Consider the following 12,039-nt stretch of genomic DNA (forward strand, 5'->3'; position numbering starts at 1 on the left):
AGACCTGCGGTTGAGGGCCAGGAAGTACAAAGTGCAGGATGCAAGTCGGTATCGGCAGTGCTAAGCAGAGGCCAAGAACTGGAAGTATAGGCCAATGGGTCGGAAGCGGAAGAGCTGATCAGAAGCAGCCCGAACCACAGACCTGCGGTTGAGGGCCAGGAAGTACAAAGTGCAGGATGCAAGTCGGTATCGGCAGAGCTAAGCAGAGGCCAAGAACTGGAAGTATAGGCCAATGGGTCGGAAGCGGCAGAGCTGATCAGAAGCAGCCCGAACCACAGACCTGCGGTTGAGGGCCAGGAAGTACAAAGTGCAGGACGCAAGGCGGTATCGGCAGAGCTAAGCAGAGGCCAAGAACTGGAAGTATAGGCCAATGAGTCGGAAGCGGCAGAGCTGATCAGAAGCAGCCCGAGCTACAGACCTGCGGTTGAGGGCCAGGAAGTACAAAGCGCAGGATGCAGGTTGAAGATCAGCGTAGCTATGTCTAGACAGTTAGGGATGCAGGTCTGCGAGTGGGAGGCCTGGAAATGCGAACCACAGGTGCAGGCTGGCGCGGGGGCACAATGAATCGGGGGAGCTAAGTAATACGGGAGCAGAGAATCTCAACGGTCCGTCAGGGGTAATCATTACATACCAACAATGCGAGCGAAGGCGAAGGTTCCTGAAACGAAAAGATGCCCTCGTAGCTGTCTCTCACTACAGGACAAAACCCAAGTGCGAAGGCGGAGGTTCCTAAACAGAAAGATGTTTTCACAACAAATAGGAGCGCGACAGGTGTCCATGACTAGAGGACAAAGCCGGGCGTCCAACGTTTTCTGACAGGAGGGCAGGTTCTAGCAGGAGGACGGATAAAAGGGGAGAAATCCCTCGTACGCAGGTACGCGAACACACTCTCTCGTCACCTTTTTCCACAACTGTTTTTCCTTTCTGCTTCTCTCTGTTCTTTCTGGGGAAAAAGGACCTGACTTGAGCGTCGGAGGGCCTGATCCGGGGACTTTTTCCCTGGGTTTCGGTCTCTAACGTGGAAGGGGGAGATCGTCTGAGTGTGTGCAGGGTCCTGCAGCCGCATCAGCCACCCGTGGGGAGCCTGCGCCGCCCGCGACTTTCCGTCAACGTCCAGTCCACCGCGACCGGCCTTCGTCCGACTCAGCTTCCGGACGGGATCAAATTTGGCGCCGTCTGTGGGAACACAACAACCTGTTCCGGAGCGTGAAGATGGAGGACTCCGGTAGAAGCTCTAGCCGGAGGATCAACGTAACTATGACTGCGGGGGAGTACGAGCTTTTCAAGGAGGTTAGGAAGCAGGCCGCCTCCGAAAGACAAGGCACAGTTTCACGACCTCGCCCAACCCTCGAGGTATCCAAAGGACTAGCTCCCGCTTCCGACAGGAGCTCAAAGAGGAAGCAGCCGGAAGAACTTCCGCGTGCTTCATTCCGAGAGCCTCGCCGCGATTATCATCGGGCCGGATCTCGCGGGCGTAGTCCAAAGAAGGAGGAGCCGCCAGCCTCAGTGGCGGAAAGCTCTCTACACCTGCCTCGGGATTCAGGAAAGGGGAAGGCCGTGATCATGGCTGAAGATCTGCTCGAAGATCCTGACGATAAGGTACCTTTCTCTGCCCAGATCTTGAAAGAAAGCCTGTCGCGAGGTTACCGAGCCCCAAACATTGGAGAATATGATGGGAGCAAGGACCCAGAAGAGCACTTGAGAAAGTTCAAGAACGCGGCTATATTGTATCAATATAGCGATGCCGTCAAATGCCGAGTCTTCCTGCACACTCTGTCTGGATCGGCGCAAAAGTGGTTCGATGGATTGCCCCCAGAATCCATCAGCCGCTTCAGGGAGTTCAAAACGGCCTTCCTGCGCCGTTTCGCCAGCAGTCGTAAGTACCAAAAAACCGACCACTGTCTTTTTGCCCTCAAGCAGGAGTCAACGGAGCCCCTGCGAAGCTACATCAATCGATTCAGTCAAGTAGCCAACGACGTCCCCTTTGCCACCTCTGAGATACTGATGAGCGCCTTCTCCCACGGATTGCGAGAAGGGGAATTCTTCAGGGATCTCATCAAAAACCCCGCCCGGAGTTTTGACGATATGGTAGAGAAAGCTTCGTGCTACATCAAAGTGGAAGAAGCGCAGGCCGCCAGGCGGAAAGCCGAGAAGACGGTGGCACCAGGCAACCGACCTGAAAGAAGAGCACCACAGCCAGCCCAGCCCTTCCAGCGCATTCAACCCAGGCCTGCCCCCCAGCCCGCTCAGGGAGCCAGGCCAGCTCCGCGAGTCGCCGCCATACAAGCGCCCAGGCCTGGACCAAGGGGAGCACCATATTGCACATATCATCGGTCCAGGACACACGATCTCAGCAACTGCTTCCAATTCGCCCGGGATTCCAGGCGAGCTGCGGAGCAAGGCTTGCCCCCTCCGGCGCTGGCGCGCAGGCCCGGCCCGACCTAGCTGGCCCACCTAACCAAGCTGGCCCCGGCGAAGACCGAAGAGACGCCGGAGAACTCGATAATCGGGGCAACGTGGCTGTGCGAGAGATTGGTATGATTTCAGGAGGGCCCACTGACGGAGACTCAGGCCGGGCACGTAAAGCACATAGCCGGCGACTATATGTGGGGGCCGTGGGATGCAGCTACGAGCAGGCATCTGGCCCTGTCCTCAGCTTCGGGCCCCAAGACTTGGAGGGTTTAGAGCTGCCCCACGATGATGCCCTCATAATCAGGGCCGTTATTGCTAATAGCCGAGTGGCTCGGGTCTTTGTGGATACCGGGAGCTCAGTTAACATTTTATTCAGGGCTGCGTTTGAGGAGATGCAGATCGACGCCGCTGAGTTACAACCTGTAACCACTTCCTTGTACGGATTTACAGGTAATGAAGTCAAGCCCATGGGTCAGATCAAGCTAGCCATTTCCATGGGCACTGAGCCATTGGTGCGCACGCGGAGGAGCACTTTCATTGTGGTGGATTCGCCTTCCTCCTACAACGTTATCCTGGGAAGGCCAGCCCTGCATGAGTTCCAGGTTGTCGTTTCCACCTTTCACCAGAAGATCAAGTTCCCGGTCGGCGAGCAGGTCGGAGAGGTCAAGGGGGAGCAAAAAGCGTCTCGTAGCTGCTACATAGACATGGTCCGAGTAGAGGCGCGCAAAAGCCGGAGGACGCAAGATGGGGGAGTACTCGCTATCCAAGAGGAACCGCTCTCTATTATTGAAGAATCGATCTCTTGGGAGGAGGTCCAGCTACACCCCGACAGATCAGAGAGCATCACTCGCATCGCCAGTGATTTACCTCCGGAGCTTAAAGCGAAGCTGATACAGTGTCTGAGCCGCAACCAAAACGTCTTTGCTTGGTCGCCAGAGGAGTTGCCCGGGGTCAGACCAGAAGTGGCCGAACACAAATTGCATATTATACCCGAGGCTAAGCCAGTCAAGCAGAAGAAGAGAAACTTCCCTGCCGAGCAGAATAAACTTATCCGAGCTGAAGTAGAGCAGCTCCTGAAGGCTGGACACGTCCGAGAGGTGCAATTCCCGTCTTGGCTCTCTAACGTCGTGTTGGTAAAGAAGCCAAACAACAAGTGGAGGGTGTGCATAGACTTTCGCGACCTCAACAAAGCCACTCCCAAAGACTGTTATCCTCTCCCGCGTATCGATCAGGTGGTGGACTCAACGGCTGGTTGTGAAAGGATATGCATGATGGACACTTATCAGGGATATCATCAAATACCCTTAGCCCAGGAAGACCAGGAGAAGGTCAGCTTCATAACGGCTGACGGTACTTTTTGCTATACCGTCATGCCATTCGGACTCAGGAACGCTGGAGGTACCTACCAAAGGATGATGGACAAAGTCTTTCGGGCTCAGATCGGGCGGAACGTAGAGGTTTATGTTGATGACATCCTGATCAAGTCCCCTCTGGTGTCCAGTCTGATAAAAGATGTAGAAGAAACCTGTGGGACTCTGAGGCAATATGGGGTGAAGCTGAATCCCTTGAAATGTCTGTTCGGGGCCAAAGGAGGGAAGTTTCTGGGCTATCTGGTGACCGAACGAGGGATAGAGGCCAACCCTGAGAAGGTGCAAGCACTTCGGAACATGCAGATCCCTCAGAATCTGAAGGAGACGCAGAAGCTGGTCGGCAGGATAACAGCCTTGTCCCCATTTATCTCCAAATCTGCAGATAGAGCAGCGCCCTTCTTCAAAGTGCTCAGAAAAGCGGCTAAGTTTCAGTGGACGAAAGAATGCACACAGGCCTTTGAAGAGCTGAAGCAGTACCTGGAGTCTTTGCCATCACTGTTCAAGCCTGTTGTGGGAGAGCCCCTTTGGGTCTATTTGTCAGCCACCCCCGAGGCCGTGGGGGCCGTGCTAGTTAAGGAGCAGGATAATGTACAATGGCCGGTGTATTTTTTCAGTCATTTATTGAAGGGGGCCGAGTCTCGGTATACGGCCCTGGAAAAGTTGGTCTATGGACTTGTTCTCATGGCTCGGCGTCTCCGACCGTATTTCTTAGCGCACCCCATTACCGTCTTGACGAACAGTACAATGGGCCGAGCTCTCACCAAGGTGGAAGTGGCGGGTCGGCTTATCAAGTGGGCAACTGAGCTAGGGGAGTATGACATACAATATCAGCCTCGAACCGCAATCAAAGCACAGGCTCTGGCAGATTTCCTGACAGAAATATACCCCGTGGACTCAGAAGAGGTCTGGAAAATCTACGTGGACGGATCGGCTACCCATCGGGGGAGTGGCATAGGAGCACTGCTCATATCCCCACAGGGAGATATCATGCAGTTGGTCGTGCGGTTAAATTTCAGAGCCACCAACAATGAGGCAGAATATGAAGCTCTACTAACAGGCCTGCAAGCAGCTCGGCATGTGGGGGCGAGCCGAGTCATCATATATTCCGATTCCCAGCTGGTAACGCAGCAGACAACCGGGCAATTTGGGGTGAATAGCGAGAGGATGCAAGTTTATAAGGAGGCTTATGAAAAGATGAAGGGAGAATTCAAGGAGGTCACAGTCACGAAGATTCCTAGAGCTGAAAATGAAAGAGCGGATGAGTTGGCTAAAATGGCTAGTTCCCTGAGTACATGGACGCTCGACCGATCTATAGCGCAGACCTTCCTTGTAGCCCAGATAGATTTACAGAATAACGCGGGAGAGGTAATTGATTGGAGAGCGCCCATAATGAGCTTTCTTCAGCAAGGAACCATATCCACCAACCCCGAGGAAGCGCGTATGATCAGGAGGCAAGCCCACTCTTATGCAATGATTGGGGATCAGTTGTACAAAAGGTCTTTCTCCAGACCTCTACTCAAGTGCCTGAATATGGAGGAAGCGGACCAGGCCTTGCGAGAGTTACATTCGGGGTGCTGTGGTAATCACGCTGGGGGAAGAACGCTGGCTCGGAAGGTATTGCTAGCTGGTTATTTCTGGCCTACCTTGCAGAAGGACGCACAGAGGTTGGTGAATACTTATCTATCATGCCAGAAGTACCAGAGCCTGACGCACAGACCTACAGAGCTGCTGAGAACTTCTACAGTATCCTGCCCTTTCGACCAATGGGGTATGGATATCGTGGGGCCTTTCCCGATGGCTACCGGGCAGAGGCGCTTCTTGTTGGTAGCCGTAGACTACTTCTCCAAGTGGGTAGAAGCAGAAGCCCTAGCCAGAATCACTGAAGATGCGGTGATCCAGTTCCTATGGAAAAATATCTTTTGCAGATTCGGCTTACCCCATAAGTTAGTGTCGGACAATGGCAGACAATTCCAGGGGCACAGGATACAGGATTGGTGCAAGGGGTTCGGCATAACTCAGGCCTTCACCTCAGTGGCTCATCCTCAAAGTAATGGTCAGACCGAGGTGGTCAATCGGGAGATAGTACGCGGGCTTAAAGTCAAGCTGGATCACATGGGAGGCAGCTGGGTGGACGAGCTCCCAGGCATTTTGTGGGCCTACCGAACGACGCCCCGAGAGAGCACAGGTCTGACACCCTTCCATCTGGTCTATGGTAATGAAGCGGTGGTTCCTCTGGAGGTCGGGATACCTTCTGTAAGAAGGATGATGTACGACGAAGAGAACACCGAGCGGCGGCTGGCTGAACTGGATTTCATCAGCGAAATTCGTGAGCAAACAGCTGCCAGGTTGGAAGCCTACAGACAGAGGATGAGACAGAACTATAATAGGAAGGTGATCCCTCGGTTCTTCGGAGAAGGTGACCTGGTCTGGAAGCAGATAAAGCCCTTAGGGGAAGTGACGAAGTTAGCTCCTCAATGGGATGGACCGTACAAGGTTATCAAGAGATTGGCATCGGGAGCCTACTATTTACAAGACGCTCAAGGAAGGAAGTTGGATCGACCTTGGAGTGCCAACTACCTGTGGCCCTATCGAGTTTGAGGGGGTTGGCTCTGTGGACGTAGGCTGGATCAGACGAGGGGCGTGGAAGCAGTAGGATAGTTAAGTGAAAACTCGAAAAGACATATGTACATGTAACGATTTCCCAGTTTAAGTGGCTAGTACAGATCATTTGAAAGGAGCAAAAATCTCATCCGGAAAGCCTTGAATGATTAGGTTGTGATTCAAGAAGTCTGCTGCGGGGATGGAGCTCAAGAAGCCCTGCGCGTTTAGTTGCCTGATAACTCCCGCCGCCGTATATGGCACGGTCATAGCAAAGCGTGCCCCAGCCTGGGATAGAAATTCGGGGGAAGTCAGATACGACATTCGGCTTCGCAGGCAACGAGCTTCTTCTCCCTCTTGATAGGCTGACAAGGCTGTAGACACTCCCGTCAGAGCCGCCCGAGACTGTGACAGTTCCTCCCTCAAGGCCTGCAGCTCTACTTCCTGGGCTGCTAACTGGACTGAGTCTCCCCAACTCGATGGGCGCGCTGTTGCTGATGTCCCGCCTCTTGTGCAGCACTTTCTTCACGCACAGCTCGGAGCTCATCTCTGACCTGCGTCAGAGACCTTTTTTGTCGCTCAGTCTGGTTGGTTAAAGCTCGAATCTCGGCTCGCAAAGCGTGGCTGGCTTGATCGGGATCATTCAGTTGTAGCTCTAGTTCAGAGACTTTGTCCCGGAGGTCTTTGCTTTCATGATGGAGGGTGTGGAAGGATTGGTTCAGCACCAGGGACTCTGCGTGAGTCTGGAGCAAGAATAACAGCCCTCAGTTAAAACAAACTCGCATTCAGGAGAAGGAACAAGGTACTTACTTTAGCCCAAGACTTCGAGAACCTATCCATTTGAGCTAAGGGCGACAAGCTACCCATTTGATTCATGCTCTCTGCCCACAAGCTGCCAAGGCAGCCCTTCATTGCCAAGACGCTAGTAGAGACATCATGTCGTCGAGCCTGAGCTGCTTCAGAGGGGATAGTGGTCCTATAACAATGGCGGGCAGGTTGAGAAGGGTCGGCGGGTTGAGAAGGGCCTGTGTCCGAGCCAGGGGGAGCAGGAGGCGACTCGGGAGTGGGCTCGCCTGATGCCGGGCCACGTCGCTCACCGGGGCTGTCCTCCTCCTGAGGAATGGGGGTAGAACGAGATGCAGAGGGTCTACCCCTGTAGGGGTTGGGGGAGGCTGCCATGGAAATAACGCAACAATAAGGGGAAATGATGTTAGAACCAGCCATGATGATGGCAGGAAACACTGCGGCGATAAGGGAACAGTGTCGAGTCCGCGAGAAGTCAGACCTGGTTTTCGGCACCGTCTTTGAAGTTGGGGCTGACCATCAGAGCCAGAATCGTCAGAATTAGGCAGACCCTAGGAGGGGGCCGTGGCATTGCCACCCGCAGCGCCTTGACCAGACAAGTTTCGACCCGTGCGATGAAGAGCCGCGCGACCCCTTCAGGAGGCCCGGGGGGCTCCTCGGAAGACCCGCCTAGCTCGATGGCTAGTCTGAGCGTGACCCCGATCCCCGCTTGGGGCGACTGGTGGAGGAGGAGCTTCATGCGCAGTGGGGTCGGAAACGGGTTGAACTGCCGCCCCAAAGGAAACGGGGCCGGGATGAGTGAGCAGCCTCCTCTCCAAGATTACTCGACCACGTCGCATTATTTCCAGATCATCTAAGGGCAGGGGCAGAACTTCTGAGGCACGATGCAAGGCCTTCGCTGTAGGCGTCGACACGGAAGGTTACCCTTACAGAGAAAACAAGCTTAAGCAGGAGAGGAGAGCTAAGCGTGGATTTACCTAAGGAGTGCGGAGCCTCGGAGAAGGAGGGATTCAGCCGGAAGATAGAAAGCATGTCTTCAGATAACAGTCTCATCAGATCCAGGCGCCAATGCTCCATTCTTTTCGCGGCTGCAGCATAGGAGAGGTCCATGTGAAACTCTTCCAACGCCGGAGGCGGAGGAAGTTCAGGTTGCCAATGCATAGGCCAGCCTGTCTCTTCAGGAAACCGGAGAAAAAAGAATTTTTTCCCCTAGTTGGCGTGAGGAGGAGGAAGACGGGAGAAAAAGACAGTTTGACTGCGAGCTTGAAAGTCAAAAAGACCATCGGCACGCAGAGCGAGAGCGAAAAAGCAGTGAAAGAGAGGTGCAGACCAGGAAACTTCGCAAACCTCACAGAGTATCATGAAGCCACATAAAATCTTTATGGAGTTGGGAGTTAACTGACCCAAGGGGATGTGGAAGTAGCGGCACACTCCAGATAGGAAAGGATGTGGAGGTAGACGAAGGCCAGACACAAATTGCTAAGTGAAAAAAGTACACGAACCCGGCGGAGGATCGAAGTAAAGGTTTGCACTAGTAGGGATGATAGGGCGGAAGCTAGTAGGGATCTCATAAGTGTACCGTAGGTCATCCCAATCTAACTCGGCGAAGTTCGAAACGCCTGGGAAATGCTCCGCCAACAGAGAGGCCCAGGAAGGAGAGGCCATGGAGGAAGATAACACCTTAGAGGGTGGAAAGGACAATCGCAAAGGAACGCCAAAGGAGAAGGGATGGATCACGGCAAGGTCTCGGAGGAAATTAGTCGGCGGCGGCGACGTTTGAGTGCTCTACTGTGATGATGAAAGAAAGAGTCAGATGATACTTATAGGTATGGTGGGTGCAGGACATTTTCGTAAGTTAGCAACGGACGGAAGATGCAGGGTTTGGAGTAGACGAGGAATGCTCTGTGATGAGCTTCGAGAAGGTAACCAGGGGGTATTAAGGGAACGACAAGGGCTCGATATACGAAGCGCCTCCCTAGGAAGTTGTTCCAAACAGGACAGAAGTGTACGGAGGGGTCACCAGAAGGTGTATAAGTCAAATCAGCGGACTGCACGGACACGCGAGGTAACCTTTAGCCCAGGCAAGCTCATTAGAAGGGCGGCGATGGGAGGAAAGGCTATGTAGCGAAGGAAAGTAGATAAGGGAAATCTGATCATCGGAGCTCGGCCGAAACCAACGAGCAACTTGCCGAAGAAAGCAAGCTATAAGTACACGAAGGGGACGCGGCACAGTTGTAGGATTGCAGGGGAAATCGAAGACAAACGGGCCGAGGTCAGTACCATTACACAAATACCACCGAAGAAAAGCCGGTATCAACGCATTAAAAAGTAAGCAGCATAACATAGTTCAAATTACACTATATTCGGAGAAGGAGGAGATGGGTCATCAAAAGCCGACAGAGGGGGTGCCGGGTCGGCCGGCTCAGCAGGAGGAGGGGCAAGGGCATCAGAAGCTTCGGGGACGGCGACAGGAAGATCCTGGGGAGACACCTCTATGGGGGTTGGATCGGCCGCAGGAGGAGGAGCAGCCTGGAAGAAGAGCCCATCATCCGCCTCGAAGGAGGGGAACGTGTCCTGCGGCAATTCCCGGGCCAGGCGAGCAGTGTCCAAGAAAGTGGCGGGGGGCGCTGCACGCAAATAACCTTGCTCGAAGGCTTGTCTCACCCCGCCAGCAGCCCCGTAACTCAGCAGCAGGACCATCCAGCGCCCCAGCTTCTGAAGGAAGAAGGAAGAACGAACATAGGCCAAGCGGTAGGCCTTCAACCGCCCGAGCTCTCCCGCCAGGTACTCTGCCATGGCATCTTTGTCCTGGGTAGCCTCCGCGCGAGCTGCAGCCAGGTCACTCTGACCCTGAGACACTGCCTCCTGGGCCCGCGAAAGCTCCGTCTGCAAAGATTGAAGCTGGGCCTGGCAGGCTTCCCACTGAGCTCGCAGGGTGGTTTCCCGACCCACAGCAGCACTGGACACGGTTTGGGCTTCAGCCAGCCCCCTCTGTAGGAGCTCCCGACCTTGCTTCAGCAGAGCCAATTCCCTGGACTGGGCAAGCAGCTCTGCCTCTCGGTTTTTCAGTTCAAAGGTCGCCGCCTGACGGCGTTCCACTTCAGAGGCCAGAGAGGACTCACTCGCCTTTAAGGCCGCCTCCAATGCCCGCAGTTTGTTGGATGCGGCGTCAGAAAGGGCCCGGGCAGAGGCCGCTGATTCCCCGGCGGTAGGCAGACAGGAGTCCAGGCCTCCCAGGGAGGGCTCAGAAGGAGCTGTGAAAGATGAAGGGGGTTCCAGTTCCCGGAGACGGGCCTTGAGTGCCGCATTCTCCCGCTCTAGCTCGGCCGCTCGCTGAACTACACTCAAACTCGTCGAGCAGGTCTGCAAGTGCCCATAGGAAGGGAAATGAGGTTATGGAAACACACGCATGCCCAGAAGAAGGAAAAAAGGAAAGAAGAGACTCACCGCGACCAGAGAACAAGCAATCTGATCGAACTCTTCCAGAGGGCAGTCGCTTTCCCAGAACTGCCGATTAGCCGATTGCCAAGAGTTGGCCAAGGCCCCGTGGAAGTCGACCCTGCCGAAAAAAGGGGAGGGGTTGGCAGCCGGCACGTTGGCCGGGTCAGTCTCCGAAGGAAGCCTCCAGAGGGACCTAAAGGCCCAGTCCTAGGAGGGCGGTTCCGAAATAGGCACGGCCGAGCTCGTTGGCATCAGAGGGGAGGAGGCTGGAGGAGTCAACGAATCCAAGGGTTGGCCACTAGAAGATGAAGGCGGGGCGGGTAGCACGCTCTGGAGTGGCGCCGTGGTAAGTCGGTCTAACGGCGGGCTTGCCACCTCCAGGTCATAGGCCTGTTCCTGGCCCAAACTTGTCTCCTGAGCCGAGCTCGTGCCCGAAGACTTGGAGGGGGAAGAAAGAATCACCACGCGTTGGCGCTGTGAAGGTGGAGGAGAAGTGGCGGTGACCGGGACCGTCCGTTTGCTATTGCACGTCACACGCAGCCGTAGAGTAGGACGGAGAGGAGGAGCCTGTCTAGTGGGTGAGGAAGCAGTCGCCGGTTGATCGGAGGTGTGATACAATGCTGGATCTGCAGCACTGGGGGAAGGTAGCACTGAGAGCGGCGGGGCAATCACAACATCAGAGGTCGGGGGCGCTGGAAGTTGAGGACCGAGGGCAGCAGCTGGATCAGAGGGTAGGCCTGGTGTCAGCTCCTGATGCAGGGCTTCAAGGACAGCAACTGTGGGCGTCTCTTGGCAGGCGAAGGAACGGAGGATAGCGGTCGCTACAAGAATAAAAAAGAAAAGGCACCTCAGTTAGCGAAGAACGACGTGCAAGAATAGACAACTTACCAAAGGGAGCTCCGATTTCTGCAGGGACGGGACTAAGTCCGAAGGTGTATAAAACGCCTTCCAGCATCAATACAGACAAGCGAACAATAACACCGGTCAACTTGTCCGCAGCTGCAAAGCAGGCAGATTCATGAACATGTGGGGGAAAAGCCGAAGCCGGGAGGGGGCGCCACTGAGAAGACCCGGCTAAGGGGGAAGGCGGTTTAAGAAAGAAAAAGCGGGACCTCCAGCCCTTATTGGAAGAAGGTAGGCCGTCAAAGAACTTAAAGCCTGGCTTGGCCTGAACGTTGAATATCCCCGCCTCGGCTCGCCGGAAAGAATAGAAGTGCTAGAATAGGTGAGGCGTCAAGGAAATTCGATAGATACGGCATAAGATGACGGTTCCACAGATAGCCTGAAATACATTGGGAGCAAACTGGGAGACGCCGATGCCGCAATATTGGCACAAGTCTGAAATAAAGGGGTGCAAAGGAAAGCGAAGACCGCCCATAATCTGATCTCTAAAGACAGTAATACAGCCTTCAGG

This window comes from Zingiber officinale, chromosome 8A, assembly GCF_018446385.1.
Source record: "Zingiber officinale cultivar Zhangliang chromosome 8A, Zo_v1.1, whole genome shotgun sequence".
Classification (NCBI taxonomy): Eukaryota; Viridiplantae; Streptophyta; class Magnoliopsida; order Zingiberales; family Zingiberaceae; genus Zingiber; species Zingiber officinale.